The sequence below is a fragment of the Etheostoma cragini genome, chromosome 14 (genome assembly GCF_013103735.1).
Source record: "Etheostoma cragini isolate CJK2018 chromosome 14, CSU_Ecrag_1.0, whole genome shotgun sequence".
In the NCBI taxonomy this organism is placed as follows: domain Eukaryota; kingdom Metazoa; phylum Chordata; class Actinopteri; order Perciformes; family Percidae; genus Etheostoma; species Etheostoma cragini.
Window position 1 is genome coordinate 1,754,363 of NC_048420.1, and position 16,825 is coordinate 1,771,187.

The 16,825-nt window shown below is 42.0% G+C and overlaps 1 protein-coding gene and 1 long non-coding RNA gene across 4 annotated transcripts in view; one reads left to right on the plus strand and one right to left on the minus strand.

The window, feature by feature from the left end:
* The window catches only part of LOC117956645 (hippocalcin-like protein 1), a 53,809-nt gene that overhangs the window by 23,513 nt on the left and 13,471 nt on the right, over positions 1-16,825 (plus strand). The window lies entirely within an intron of this gene.
* The window catches only part of LOC117956646, an 85,870-nt gene continuing 84,643 nt past the window's right edge, over positions 15,599-16,825 (minus strand). The window contains exon 3 of the long non-coding RNA XR_004659328.1: positions 15,599-15,650. This is a non-coding gene — a long non-coding RNA (uncharacterized LOC117956646). The remainder of the gene's footprint in view (positions 15,651-16,825) is intronic.

Here is a 16,825-nt window from a genome sequence, read left to right on the forward strand (position 1 = left end):
TTGGTGTTGCATAGTCTGTCCACCGGAGGACGCTCTACAACGTCCCTGTTAGTGTTGGCGTTGCATAGTCTGTCCACCCGAGGACGCTCTACAACGTCCCTGTTAGTGTTGGCGTTGCATAGTCTGTCTGTTTTTGTTGATGTGTTTTTGTTCAGAGATTTTTAAATAACCAAATATCGTCAAACATCACTTCCATGCGGCTGTCCTCGGTAGACGGATCACAGTTAATGGACTTGGCTTGTAATATGCCTTCCAGCATTAGAAGTTCAAGCTGAATGCAAAGTGTATTTTATGTTCTTTGTAATGTTGATTCACATATTACATTCTTGTTAGTCAATAGTTATAAAAACCACCCTATAATACACCAAAGTGGTCAGGTTGGGAACCCATGGGTTCTAGCATATTTGTCCTTGGTTTATTGAGTGTTGCTTAAAACAGGAGGACCAGTAGGTCTTGACTGTAGCTGAAGTTCAACCTTAGAAACAAGTCGTTTTCCCGGGTTACCAGGGGTAGTGTTCTTCTAAAAATGTCTTATTTTCGGGTGAAAGTATGAATCCCTGCGCTTTATGTGACATTTGACTGCAAATCATGCTGAATCTCTTCTGTCAGGCCACAGCTAATTTATTATTTTACCCTTAAAGAAAGTCCACTTTCACCGTGATTCTATTGAAGTGCATTGATTTTGGTCCAGAATGTTGCTGTCATAACTGCTGGTGTACTTGGTTAGATTGACTGTGTTCCAGTTCAGCCCTCATAGTCTGTTTATTTGGGGGGGGGGGGGCTTGGCTGTGAGCCCCAAGGATCCAGTAAAAGCGGAGCATAGAATGCAGGCAAAGACGAAAACTTGTCTAAACGTGGGATCTTTCCACCCCCAGCCCAGACCGAGCCCCCCAGGCCAGGACCCTACTGTACTAGTCACGCCAATGCATTGTGGGTTATCTCCATCACCCAGCTTGTGGGCCTCTGTCGGTGCGACATGATCGCTTGTGAAGGGGAAATTCTGGCTGAGTTGGCCGTCTCTCTTCCTGACAAAAAGGCGCGGCTTGCTGGTATTTTTAGACACGGTCTCTCTTTTGTTCCATCACCGGCACAGTACATATGAAAGTGAGACGGATTTAATGTGGCCAGGCGGTACGGCATGCATGTCCAGTATCATTGAGCAAATCTTAATATTCTATGTATAGTCTTTATTGATCCCCTTTGGGGAAACTACCATTTACATTGTTATTATTACACACAGGCTTGAAATACACACAAATGCTCAGGTGATGTTCAAGAGCACCTTGGCGGTGCCCAGGAGGGGAACTGGCATCTCTCCAGCTATCAGTCCACATGCCGTACTTTGGCCCACACAGGGACTTGAACCTGCAGTCCTCCGGTTCACAACCCAACTCCTGAGCTACTGCAACCCCAATCTTCCTGAGATAGTGAAAAGTTTGAGGTAGATTTGTGTGAAACCAAAGTGGAGGCTAAATATTCTATGTGAATATAATATAAAGCTTTTTGATTATTGATATGATTTTTAGGCTTACCTGCCTTCACCTGATAGGACAGCTGTAGACAATGCTTCCTCTATAATGAAGTCAAGTCTAACACCACAGGGTTTGTTGCATTTTTCTTGACAACTTTGCATTATGTAAAGATAACAGAATTTAAAATAAGAATGGCAACAGAGCAACTAAAGACGTGCTATGAATATCAAATATATTTATGTGACATTCATAATTCTGTCCCTCATTCATCAGGAAATCATTTCAACATTCTTTAAACGAACAAACTGAACATTGACTTGAATATAAAAGGCAACACTAAAAAGAATCTCAAAACAATCGGAGTAGGTTTTTTTCCTAAACCAAAATTGTTAGTATCACATAACTTTAACACATTAACAACACCATAGTAGATAGTACAGCTAATGATTGACAGGACAGAGGAGAGGGAGAAAGAGAGAGAGAGAGAGAGAGAGAGAGACATTGTAAAAGGTTGTAAAGGACTACCTAGTATCAGGGCGCACGCTACCCCATCACGTAGTTCTATGAGATCAGGTTTCTATGGGCCGTGTGTGTGTGTGTGTGTGTGGAATAGCAGGGATTAATAAACTACTACTTGCCTAACATTATTAGCTCAACCTCAATCTAATTAAATGTAACATTTAACAACTAATCTCTCAAGAAGAACTAGTTTGTGAGTAAAGACTGTTATAACCAAGCAAACTTTGAATTGATGAACGGCTTAATTAAACACCAGCTTGATCCAAATTAGTTTCAGTCAAACCACAACAAGTGCCAAATCTTGCTAAACCCCCATGATGTAGCGGTCTGCTACACCTCTTCTCTCATCACACACTCATCCTTGACCTGAATAAATGAATAAAAGTTGATGTTCCATGGGAGAATAATCACCATCTTCATCTGAGGAAGTGTGTGTCCCTGCAGTGTGTGTGTGTGTGTGTTTTTTTGTGACTGCAGAAGAGTGCGCCGGTGCAACGTGCGGTTCTGGGACACAAGCTAAAATACACCCCGGTGCCTTGAAAGCCCTCCACCCTGTAGGCCTCTCTCAGTAAGGGATGTCCCCTTTTGGGAGCCCTTGGAGAGCTTTAAAAGCAGTACAATGACCCTTAAGCACTCCATGCATGTGGGGCAATTCCCCTCCCAGGCAATGGGATACTGTTGGCAGGCTGAAAGGAAAGAGCTTTGATTAAGTGTCCTATCTAACTGGCTTTGCAGTCTCATTTACACCGCAGCTACAAACCTGAGCGCACGCTTTTCACACCGTCCAAAGCTGCTGAACGGATGCTGCTTCAATACAAACTGTGTCGTAGTTGAGTGATTCCCCACCAGGGGTACTGGTACCCCAGGGGGTACTTCTGCTGTTGCCCGGGGTAGGGCCGCACAATGAATCAAATGTGCGTGATCGAGCGATATTTTAAATGCGTCATTCCCTTTAGAGAATGCTCCGTTATAAATAGATAGAATGATCACTATGGGACTAAGTTGTAATAGTTCCAGCTGATATCGACATATCAAGCTGTAAGAAGAAAACAACGACGCTATCAACACATCACTATGACGACGCAGATGCAACGTTCCTTTTATTTTCCCTCCGGCACCGCTGCAAGACTATTTATTTGAGACATGTCTAGCTGTTTGAGCGTCTTCAATTTACTCCGCAGGACGTCCCACGGCTTGTCCTAACCTTTGTCGGCCATTTCCTTCGCGAGTTCCTGATAAATTATGACATTCATTAGATTTTTTGCTATCTAAAGTAGCCGTTATATTTTGCTCGTAAATTAAATTGGAAAAGTGTCTCGTCTCCTCGTAGGTCCACGTCCATCTGTCTTTGTGGACACCCGCCATCTATGCAGACAGAGAGGAAATCCTGGGGGAAATGATCTAAAACTTCCTCTTCTTTGTCTACCGGCGGGTTTAAACCATAAAATGACCTCAACTTAATTGCAATTCATTATTTATTCAGCAAATAACGTTTCCATCAGCGTTTATCGCATAAGCCGATATCATTCAAGAGAAAATCTGATGAGACCGAACGTATTTCCTTTGAGTCGATATTCATGAAATTCCATTGAATTTTGTATCACTTAATTTGGATAAAAACGTGTGGATGGAAACAGCTGCTGTCGTAGTTCATGGGTACGCACGCTAGAACGACATTTGCAAGGGCGGGAGACTGACTGTTGTCCAGGCAACCGAACAAGGACCCGGCAAGAATCCCAGCACAGCATCGAGCTTCTGAACCCACTTTTGGGTAGTTTAGTACCACGGAGGAAGACCAGGGAGCCAAGTTGGAGCGGCCATGTTGCCAGTTGGCGTTGGCAGGAGCAGGACAGAAAGATCTAGAGCAGCAACACCAGGGGACCCCCGCAGCAGCAAAGCTACGCCCGAGCCAGTTAGCGGAGATCAAGGGCGGTTAACAAACGACAAACTGATACTGGAGACGATTTGGGAGGAGAGGGGAAATGGATGGAGGGTGGAAAAAAAAAAAGGGAGAGAATAGGAAAGATGGGTTTTGTATGTCAGCAGGTCGATTGCAGGATAGAAGTATATCAGGATTCTCGTTGACATCAGGAGCAGGAATAGAACTTGTGAGCCCCGCAGGGGAATCTGTGGTTGCTTCAGATTTGTTTAGGGGTCAGCTTGGCAGACACAATGTCACATAAACCATCGATGGAAATCTTGGAATCTCATTTTGGTCTAAGAATAGACTAAATGCTCATTTCTCAAACCAAACAATGTACCCATTGACTTGTGAAAGCAGAACGCGCCGTAGGGGGTTCAAAATGTAATCAGCCTCAAACAATGCTTAAACAGGCCTTGTTTTTTACTGAACTGAACCAACAAGCTGAAGTTACATACAAATAGAAACACAACGTGCAAAAAGCTGTTAATGGTGACACAATATGAACAATATGGTCAGTGATGGTGAATCTTAGAACTGAATGACCCTGTTCCAATTGGAAAAAGGGATCCATAATGTCCACTGCTACGCCATGTACAGTATGTCGTTGGTGAGAACTTCTCCAATTATCTGTTTATAATCCTTAGTTCATCCAAAGGATTACCTTGATAACTGTATGGTTGCTATACTTAGCCAACATCAGACTGAGAATACGTCACCCAGTGGAGGCTCTACTCACCCCGTCTCTATCTGGTGGAAAACAGTCCAGCGTCCTGCATAGGTGGGAACATCAAAACCAGAAGAAAAGCAACACGCATACAACAAAACCAAACCTTTTCTTTAAACAAACCGTTTCATATTGATACGGCTGCTGATGATTTGCTGTGTAGTTGGCTGCATCATCACCGATTTGTTCTCTTGCGATATCTTAAAAAAGATCCTGACAGATGGCCTTTGGCTCCAAGCTGTAGACCAGACCAGCATCACAGAAGATCGCTTTTTGGGAAAAAATGATCAGGACATATATTTTTTTTTAAAGCTGTGTGGTAGTGGGTTAATCAAGGACACGACAACAGGACTCAAGAATCCCAGCACAGAGACTTTTACAATTTTTGTGATTAGAGATATTGTTGTGGTAAATCGCTTAACGATGCTAGTGACGGATACTAGTGATGGAAAGGTTGGCTAACGTTGGGTTAAGTGGGCGGCTGTCGTCTGGTGTAGACATTTTTTAAAGAGTCAAATTTGACAAGAGGACAACGGGAGGGTTAATAACTGGTTGATTATTAACACACAACACTTAGCCTACCAATAGTGATTCAACTAAATATGTATGTCCAGATAAGCCATATCTGGCCCCTGTGTTGGGTCGTCCATCCACTTAGACGGGGGAGGACTGAGGGGATATGACAACGATCAACTTTAATAAATTACAGTATGGTGAATGCAAACGTTAATGCATACCCATTTGTCAATATTATGATCCAAACACATGTCCAATTGAATTGACATCAATAGGATCTTCTGTTTTCTAAACCTTGAAAGGGGGACGCGGTCTTGACGTTTTGTAAAGTACTCGTATGTGCAGGTGTGAGGTATGTTACGATGGCATGGGACTGATAGGTTCCCATTAGGGTTCGGGTTGAGTTAAGAACTGGTCTGTGCTAATCCTGATGAGTAATTATTGGACATGTTTGGTTACCACACCATGAAAAAGTCATTACTTTGTTGAATGAAAGCCATTTTGTTAAAGCAAATTATTTGAGTGCAATATTTTTACACTTCAATTTCATAAATACAGTCCACGATGAGGACTAGTCTAAGGTTTCGGTTTCGGTTTTGGTTTGGTCTTAATCCTTGTGTTGTCCTTGGGTCAAATTAACCGTTTCAAAGAGTTTTAAATCAGAAATATGGATTTCTTTCAACCCAAATTGCCCACAAATAACATGGATGATTCCATACAACATATTAATGATTACTTTCGTTGCATTTTGGGGGTGTTTTAGTTAATCTTATAGCATTTTAATTCTTTTTTTTTATGGTTTCAAAACAATATCGGGACTAAACTTTGACATGTACCCCTCTATGATCAGCTCCACATCCTCTGATCTTAGCTATTAGTCAAAATAATTCACAATTTCTGCCTTTTTAACTGAAAACGTATGTATAATTTGATATAAATGAGTTTTGTTGACCATGAATTCTAAGAATAAATGTAAAAAAGATATTATTAAACCAGCTCAGGTTTTAAAAAAGTGCCAAGAGCGTGGAAAAAGTGAGAAATAAATCCGACAAAGCGGAAAAAAACATTGGTAAAAGCACAAAAAAATATCCATTTTCAATTTTGACCTGGAACGACAAGTTCATCGTTAACGGGAAGACAACACAAGGGTTAAAAAGCCTCGTTATTTTTGGAATGCATGGATTTGAACATCAGTTGTGTAAGAGCATGTCTACCTGTCGTTTGGGTGTTCTTCCGATGTTTGCGTTGGTTTCCTCCGGGTGCTCCGGTTTCCCCCCCACCATCAAAACACATGTACTAGGTCCCCGAGCGCTGTGATTGGCTGTCCACTGCTCCCTTCAGGGACAGGTTAAATGCAGAGAATGAATTTCATGTGTAAGTGACAATGAAGTACCTTTACCTTTTACTGTGCACTTTATTCATTTGCATTTCAATTGCTGGTGTGAGCAAAGTGCACTTAAAGGATTGTACCGACTGTTTTGTGGGCAGAAAATTCCAAATGTGTAGTTACAGAAGAGGCTGGAAGGCGTAGTGCGTTGTCTTTCACTCAGCAGGACAAATGGCAACCACATCCCAGTTCACTTGCTGTTATTACATGCAAATGTCAAGACTAATTTAGCATTTATGTGCAATAACATCTCATCCATGTAGAGAGGGAACAACAAAGCAGCTGCTAGGTAGAACTGGTTAATAAAGAGAGGAAGCTTCCTAAAACTCTTGAAAAATATTACATAAATCAATGTCTTCTTTTTCCTTGTTGGTATCAGGTGGATTTTGTCTCTACCGTGCAAGGAGACAGGGAAGAATATGAGGATGCATTCCTGTTATAACATCAAAAATTAAACAGCTAGAGAGGCTTTCGTGGTCCTGGACATCCGGTGCTTTGGATGATGGGAAAGCAGTGATACAGTGTTCCTCTGTAGTCACAAGCTACGGGTTGAGTTCAAAAAGAAACATGGATTTTTATGAAATGGGAACAGGAATGATGGTGTCAGTGACACGTTTACATGCACATCATTTTCCATTTTTTGCCCTTATTCCGAAAAAGATGAAATTCCGACTAAGTTGTTTACATGGCTAATGAAAGGGATATTCCACATTTACATGCAGCCGTGCAAAATAGGATTTTTTCAAAGTTTCCCAGCAGTGGAGGACTTGTTGGACCGTGTAGTCCTTCAGCCGGCTTCTTGAAAAGGTCAGCGTGGCGATGTGTGTGCGTGTGCACAAACCTGTTGAGATGCAAGGCATTGATAATATTTAATCTTTCTCCTTCTTATCGGGTCTGCAGCCCTGCAAACTGTTGGCTGGTTGGTTTCGTGGACAGCAACCATGGCAACGCTCATAGCTGACCGTAAGCCGTAAACAGGCAAAACCCTGATTAAGACACATATTCGGAATGCGCTGTATGAGAAGGCCTCTAAAACCCGAATAACACCCACATGTCTTAATCGGAAAATGCTATATCCGGAATATTATTATTTTTTTTTTTTCAAAGTCAAAGTCTGCTTTATTGTCAATTTCTTCACATGTCCAAACATACAAAGAAATCGAAATTGCGTTTCCCTTTATCCCACGGTGACAAGACATTTATAACAGATTTGGTCCACAGACAAACATAACATTGAGGTAAACAACATAAAAAAGTAAAAATAAGAAGATATATACAATGAGGAAAATAAGAGCAGCGAAATTTGTGTTAAAAATGTGCAATTATGCATACTGTCGACAGTCTATGTAATGTGCAAAAAGACAGGCGGTAGCATAGTGGTGCTGGTATCCAACCGGAATATGCTGTTTACATGACCAGTATCACATTTGGAATATTGTCATATTCAGAATAATAGAGGAATATTGGTGTGCATGTCCACAAATTCAATGTTGGGGAATGTGAGATCCCTGTCCAATACCAAGAGAGCCATTATCACGAATCGCCTCCTTTGTTGAGTTGTGGGAAGAGGTTTACTTGCATGACTTAAGGGCCGTAAATAGTCCCAGAATTCATGGCAGAGGATTGATCTGTGTTTGCATAATTTGTAAGTAATGGATCAAGGAGACACAAGGCACAGGTTTTCAATCCAGTAAACCAGATTGTTACTTCTAAATGGAGGCTATAATTTCTTCTTCGTGACCCAGATGGAAATAGCGTTGCCCTCCGATGGTCGTGTTATAAATGAGGTCAGCATCTTCCCAGTTAGAGGTCTGCTCCGGTCGTCCTCGGGGGCCGGAGGGAAGTGTGTGGGTTGAAGTAGTGAAGACGTCCAGCCGAGGTCACTGAGTCCAATGTCCTCGGGACCGAGTGCTTGCTGCTGCTTTGGTCCTTGTTCTTTACTCCATAAGGTTTCTGGCATACAATTATGACATACTTTATGTACTGAGCCAGCACCAAACCCCAGATCATTTCACATGAAATATCGATACAATCTTAGGCAGTGGGATTGGCATTTTCTTCCTTGTGGTCGTCCCATTTAGATATTAAGGACCTTTATATGTTCTTATTTTATTTATTTACAAGATGAAGTAATTATCGCTGGTGTGTCATGAGGTCTTACATTTACAAAGTATGCAAATGTAATGGGATAGTTCCAGTACATTGCAAATCAAATTCACTATATCATTAATCAAGTGCCATTTTTGTTGTATAATAGTAAGTTAATAGTGAATTGATCTGAATAAATCTTACTCTGCGATTGTGGTTTCTTGCTAGTCACTTATTATGAGAAATATATGTAAATAATGTACGTTAGAGCTACACGGATTAGAAGAACCTCCAGCAATTTCAATAATTGAATGATTGTTTAGGTCCTTTTTAAGGCCATGGATCAATATTATCAGATAGAACATTACTCTGGGCTCTATGATAATGTGATGGATCACTGTCTTCTGATATTTTATAAATATAACCACTCAGAAAAATCAATTATTCGAAAAAATAACCACCAGATTAGCTCTTTTCATCCAGTGTGCACTAAATGGGTCATCAGATATTCAGCATGTTCATCAGTGGAGAATGCATATTCCAAAAAAAAGAAGAAAAAAAAATCCTTTTGCGGCTCTCTGAATTTGATTGGAATAATCTCGGTTATGATTTATTTCCTGTAGTGTAGTGTAACTGTCAGTAGTTACTTCACCACGGTTCCAGCAAAGGAAGTCATCCCTGATCTACCCCAGCTGTCCTGTCAGTCGGTCTGTCGGTCTGTCTGTCTCTCTGTCTGTCTCTCTGTCTGTCTATCCCTCTGTCTGTCTGTCTGTTGGTCTGTCTGTTGGTCTGCCTCTGTCTGTCTGTCTCTGTCTGTCTGTCTGTCTGTCTGTCTGTCTGTCTGTCTGTCATTCCGTCGTTCTGTCTGTCTGTGTGTCTGTCTGTGTGTCGGTCTGTCTGTCTGTCTGTCTATCTGTCATTCCGTCGTTCTGTCTGTCTGTCTGTCTGTCTGTCTGTCTGTCTCTCTGTCTGTCATTCCGTCGTTCTGTCTGTCTGTGCATCGGTCTGTCTGTCTGTCCGACTGTCTGTCTCTGTCTGTCTGTCTGTCTGTCTCTCTGTCTGTCGGTCTGTCAGTCTCTCTGTCTGTCCTTCCGTCGTTCTGTCTGTCTCTCTGTCCGTCTGTCTGTCTCTCTGTCCGTCTGTCTGTCTCTCTGTCTGTCCGTCTGTCTGTCTCTCTGTCTGTCTGTCTCTGTCTGTCTGTCTGTCTGTCTGTCTGTCTGTCGCCCCTCCCTCTGGAGTCAAATCAACATACGCCTTTTAAAGCCTTTGCCTTTTGCGCTTATGCAACTTTAAATGTTTCTTCATCACATTCTAATCTCCTTTTCTTGCTTTCAGTCCTTGACAAATCATCAGCGGCTGCACGCTTCTTACATTACTCATTTTAAAGGAAAGAAGGACAATCACAGAGTCCCATTAGGTGTGTGCAAGGGTGTGAAAACGTGTGTGTGTGTGTGTGTGTGTGTGTTTGTGTGTGTGTGTGCTCCCTTTTTGACAGAGAGTTATTATCGGGATTTAGACATGCTCTGAAAACTCTAAGTGCAGCAACAGAGAGACGGCTCCACACCGAGGACCAGTCCTCATTCTTATTTTTAACCATAATGCATTTTCCCTGGATAACTCACTCTATCTGCATCAATCCTTCCTCTCTTCTCCCTCCTCTTCTTTTTGCACTGTGTGTTACAGGTACTGTGTAGGATTAAGGGCGATCTATATTGGCAGAAATGGAATACTATATCAATTGCTATGGTTTTACCAATGTATTATCACCTGAAAATAGAAATCATGTTTCTGTTAGCTAAGAGTGAACGGTTTACATCTACAGAGTCTGCTATGTTTCTCTAGATTTGGCCATTTACGTTTTTTGCATCGGCCATCTTAGTTTTCCCTTGCCACACATGAGAAATTGTAGTTGGTTGATATCCGACACCTACGCCAATGCTTCGCAGCCTGATTGGAAGATGGCGTCTCGTTCTCTAAGACTTACCTACAATACAGTAGAAGACTTTATCTCACTTTTTAATAATGAGATTGTCGTTTGGTGTTCAAATCAGAGGTCGCTGTCAAAAAGATAGGATAGAAGGAGGATGTCTCACTCTGGAGATAAAACAGAGACCTAAACAGGATCTGCAGCAATGTGCAGTACAACAAAAATATGGTGTTTCTGAAAATGAAACCATGTAAACCTATCCTGGTACAACCTCAAAATACAATTATGAACCTGAAGATGAGCAGAATATGGGCGCTTTTAGCAAGAGTCATCAGTGATAAGAAAGAGGAAAGAAATAAAAATCTTCGGCGAGAACTATCTGAATGTGTGACAGAGAAAAAACACAAGTTAACAGGATGGATAATCATAATCATTATGGTTATGACGTGCTGTACAACGGGCAACATGAGCTAGTCCATGCAAAGTGATGCAACAGTCTGTTAAGTTTATGTAAATCGGTATGCACATGTGTGTATGTTTGCAAAATTTCCGCCAGGACAATAAAATCGATCTTTCTTATCTTAACATCCAGCAGAAGAAGCGAATTGTTGAGCATAAATCATAGGAAATTGTAGGGAGCGATTAAAAAACCCGAAGAGACGGAGGGGAGAGGCCATATATGGAAAGGTAGGCAATAGGCGGCTCGGCATCTCAGGTGGCCTTTCAGATTGCTTCTCTTTAAAAGAGCCTGAAACCACTCAAGCGAGGCAAAAGAAATCAATGGTGCTTGTCTCTCTTTTTCTTTTTCACATGGCATCAGCTCGGTCCGCTTTGTTCCAGTGCGGCATACCACTTCAACCCATCCCTTCAGTCCTCTCACTTTCTTTCCCCTCCCTCTCTCCATCCCTCGTCCTTCCTAATGACTGAACTGTTGGCAGGCGATACAAAGGCGTTATTTTCTTGTCATATACTGTAAGCACATTAGACAGTGGAGAGAAAGGCTCTCTAAAATGATCAATTAGACTTATCTCTTCTCTAACACTCTCTGACTTTCTCTTTTTCAAATCCTTCCTGCCCATTTTTCACTCTCTCCATCTGTTCTCCGCTGCTTTCTTTCTCCAATTTTACTGCAGCTGAAGTTAGGCCGGTGTACCGTAACGAGGCTTTGGGTAAAAATGTGACATCTGCCAGCCAGTGTCAACACGTGTCGTCTACCTGTGATGATGAAGCTGTCTTCCTGACCACAGCGAGTCAATGTGCCTTTCATTTTTGTGTATTTCACATGGCTGCCCAAAGAAATGACTCCAGCACGATGTGGGAGGATTTCACTCAACAGGCTGGAACATCTGCAGTGCAACCTGCGTTGATCTTCTTCATTAAATCACTTTGTGTCCACTGATGTTACTACGAGGGACTTCCAAATGGGTTCAGGGCAACAAAAAAACAACGCAATCATAATATCGACACAAAATATCTGCAGCTTAAATGAAAATTGTTTTTTTTTTATTGACGCTTTTTTATCTTTTTCTTACATTTGACGCCTTTTTTTGACGTTTTCAACACTAAGTAACACTAACTTATTAACTTTAGTTACAGTTATTTTTGGAATTTATGGTGAATAAACCTTATTTTTAGGAAATGATACCTAATGTTCAAGTTAGAAAACCAGAAATCAGGAATTATTTTGACTAAAATTAAAGGAATGGATGTTGATGGATAATTAGACTGTCAACTTTAAATCAATATTATTTCAAAAACACTTCAATATTTTTTCAAAAGCTATAAAATTAAATAAGATACCCCAAAATTACCCATCAAAATCACCCCAAAGTGTTGTATGGAATCAATCCTGTTATTTCGGGTAATTAAAAAGAACATGGATATAGGAAAACGGGTCAATTTGACCCGAGGACAACATGAGGGTTAAAGTTTTCACCATGTAGAGTCTTAGTCTCAGTTTGTGTCCTCACATGTTGTTATTACAAGTCAGAGACGTGAGAATCAGGTTTCTGAAAGATAAACCATGGTTCAGATCTTTTACTGAGATATGGACAGATCGTCGGCGTCGGCTAACTGCCAAGTTCCAAATTCCAAATTGAAATCTCCACTGTTTTTTACTAAAGAAACTAATTGTTACGATTGGGACAGAGATGAGGAGGCAGACGGGAGAGGTTAAACATGGATTTGATTATTCCAACAGTCCAAAGAAAACACCGGGAGCCCAAAAATGTAAAAGCCAACTCCACAATCCAAGAAGGGTGTAAGTAAAAAGAAAGAAACAGGACGTAGAACGGGGAAAAACTCACAGTGGGGGAAAAGGCTCACAAGTAGGAGAAAACACACCATCAGGAACACACCAACTCACATACTATCTGACAATAGACGAGGAGGGGGGGGGGGGCACAGACACTAAATACACAGGATGACTAGGTAACAAGAGGCAGGTGGGGCGATGGGAAACAGGTGGAGAACATCAGGTAATCACAGGAAGACACGACGAGACAGAGACAAGGCTTCAAAATAAAACAGGAAACAGAACATCCAGACACTCACAGGGGAACACAAGACCGGGGGGGAAACACGGAGAAACAACAGAAAAAACTAAACCCATGACACTAATAATATTAACATATAGCCCAGCACTGTTTAAGGCAATACAATTTTTTTTTTAAACACTAAAATAGGTTATTTTCTAACATCACCACTGTATGGTAAGTGTTGTGAAATAACGTTATGGGTTTTTGAAAGATTTCCAACAATTTATCATCTATAAAAAGGGTTTCTTACAGTGGCTCTGGGACTCAAATGTGATGACGACACACTCAAATACCCCTCCTATAAGAGTTAAGGTGAAATACTTTCTACCATTGAATTACGCTCTTTGTCATCTTTGGTATGATCTTTGTCGTTACGTCATTTTCTGGCATGTTTTTGTCTCTGTCCGTCCTCTCAGTCTTTCCCTCCGTTCTCCTCTGTGCAGTCCAGAGGTTGCTGACCCGCTTAGTAGTTCTGGAACAGATGTTCAAGGGGCAAAGTCTGCATGTGTGTGTTCACTCAGTGTGTGTGTGTGTGTGTGTGGACGTACGACGGGGGTTGAACAACAACAATTTACAAGCACTGGACACTTAGACTGAAGAGATGGATTAGTGATTTGGGCTTGACGGTATAGGCCCAGAACGAAGGGATTGGAAGTTTGTGTTTTGGGGGCCACAGTGGGATTTCTTCGTCATAACCGGGTTAAAGAAACGCTCTAGGGGGAGGGGAGAGAGAGAGAGAGAGGGGTGAGTGCAGTGAAAAGGTCAGCGCGTATCGGATTGTGGGGGTGTAGCTTGTAGGGAGCACTGGCAGCCCGGCCGTCAGGTTACACTCAGTCACCTTCTGGGATCTGGTCTCCGAGGGCTTTTTCAAAACCTGTCAGATGGTTCAACACCTCCTCATGCAGCCATGTGGAAGGTCCCACAGCAGCTGATTGTGAACTCAACCTTGCAACAACACTGAAAAGGCATGGTTCATGTCTGTAATCATTTTTTGAGTTTTATTTCACAGAATGTTTGGGTCAATTGTCCCATGTTAGCCTTGCAGCTAGCAAGGCTTTGTGTGTAGTCATGCAGCTGTTAGTCTCTATCCACGACGTTCCACTTCGGGGTGGTTCCGTTGCCGCCTGAAATTCCACCGTATGTCCCTCTTTTCCGTTACCTTCCGCTTTCTTTGTGTCCTCCGGTGGATTTCTGAGGACTATGGTTACCTGGTGCTCAGATCTCTGCAGGGTAAATCCAGACAGCTAGCTAGACTATCTGTCCAATCTGAGGACTATGGTTACCTGGTCCTCAGATCTCTGCAGGGTAAATCCAGAGAGCTAGCTAGACTATCTGTCCAATCTGAGGACTATGGTTACCTGGTCCTCAGATCTCTGCAGGGTAAATCCAGACAGCTAGCTAGACTATCTGTCCAATCAGAGTTTTCCGATGCACGACTAAAACTACTTTTGAACGTACACATGTTCCACTAAAACAAGTTCCTTCCCGAGGCTATTTTGCAGAGGCACCGGGGCTCTGACAATTGTGTTTGGCTTAAAGAAATGCCAATAAGCCAGAGCAGGTTTTCGTCCTTTACAAGAATGCTGTGTGGACTCACCAGACCCTCCTCCGCAGGGCTGTGGAGTAAGCCTGCATGATTAATCGTTGAAAAATCGTGATCTCGATTTGCCATGTTAACGATTGAATTCTTAAATAACTTTGATTTAAAAACATATATATATGTTTAGTTTTTTATGACTTTGACACTCAGTTAATTGTATGAGCCGACTGCATCACAAACACTACTACTTTCTTTTATTAAATAGGTTCTAACGCTCTCCCTTCTCTTCTTTGAACAGGCTTATGGTGACACGTAATGTGCTATAGGTTCTAAAATAAATCTTTGTTCGGTACTGCCAATTTTTTTTGTCTGTCATGGTTCATGTCTGAAATTAAAATTACACTTTGTGAGAAAAAAATCGCGGCGGAGAATTGTGATATCATTTCTAAGCTAAAAAATCCTGAGTCATATTTCTCCTTGTATCGTGCAGGCTTACTGTGGCAAAGTGAGACTATAGACCCCTTGTCTATAGTCAGACCCACGTGACACGTCCGTCATTTCCGGTTTTCATTTTTTGGGCGGCAATACCATAGACAGTTAAAGAAGTGGACCAACAGAACCACGTTGTAGAAAATGGAAGCCGTTTCCCAGTGATGGCTGAGCGTTACTGCGCAGCCTCCAACTGAGCTTGAAGACGTAGATGTGACGTGAGCAACCTGTCTGAAAGCTGTAATTCTTCTGGTAGCTGTGCAAGAGAAATCTCAATCATTCCCAATCAGCATAGACGGAGAGGTATATGTTAGGAGATAACATAGGTACAGGCCAACTACTGCTAACTAACATGCTAGTTAACATTAGTAATTAAACCTAAACAGCTGATGAAGTCCAAACTGTCTGCAAGCTTCTCCTGACAATACGGTGATTTGTCGACTATGCGACAGGAAGTCGTGGTTATGATGCAATTGTCCGACGGCCTCTTCTGCCGACGGTCGGCCGTCGGGTTGGCGTGTCGGAGCCTTCACTCATATTTGGGATCCGATCAGCCAGACCGCATGCCGAGGCAATAACTTCACTGTAGATGTGTGTGGCTATTAGCGTTGACCTTTGGGAATTGGACTGTTTTTACAATGAGGGGACCATCGGGGGACAATTTTGTTACCTAATTAAATAGAAACGGAGATGAGACGCGATATGCCCGGCGGCGCTGTTACGGTTGCATTTCTCCCTTTGTGGGTACTTTGAGAAATACACAGGTTTCTGTTGGTCCTGTGCTAAACTATGCAGGTTTAGCGGCTTCATAACTTTCTTTATTCACTTTTGCAACGAGCCAATAGGCTGATGGGTTGCTGCGTGCGTGTCTGTGTGGCTTCAGGAAGCATTCGCTCTTTTAATTAGCAAACCTTTATGGCTCCAATTAAATCGTCCTCTCTTCCAAGTTTTCTTATTCACCCCTAACCCACACACACAAATACACATATTCACACACACACACACACAAACACACACATACACGCAAATATACACGCATACACCTACTCATACATGCACACAATTCACAGATGCACAAAAACACACACGCACGCAAAAATACATACACACATACAGTACATACACTCATATACACACAAAAAACACACACACAAACACACACAAACAGACATACACACGGAGATGCACACACATACACAAAGAGGCACAAAGAGAGTTGTGTAGCTGTGTTCTCCAGATGACAATTGGACAGCGTGGCCGGCCATTATTAATCTGTACAGGTACTAAAAAGTGTGTGTGTGTCAATGTTTGGATGACAGGTGTGTGTTTTCCAAACGCTCATCTGAGACACACCGGTTCACTCAGTCTGTTTTCTGCCGGCTCACACACATTATTGTTTTTATGCTTTCACATCCAGCTTTCAGCGCTTCAGACAGCACTCAATTCCTCCTGGAGAAATGAATTTGGACGTGCTTTTGTCCTGAGACGGGATTCTGCAGCATTGACAGAAACACACACAGACACTAGAGAAAAAGTTAAAGACATCTACCAAACATGATTGTGAAATAACTCAAGCAAATGAAATGTAAACATGCTACAGTTCGCAAACATGCACAACGTCTGTTACATTCAAGCCATTGACACAAAGAATTAATTATATGATAATTAAGAATATAAGCTCCATAGGATGAGGGATGGGGGA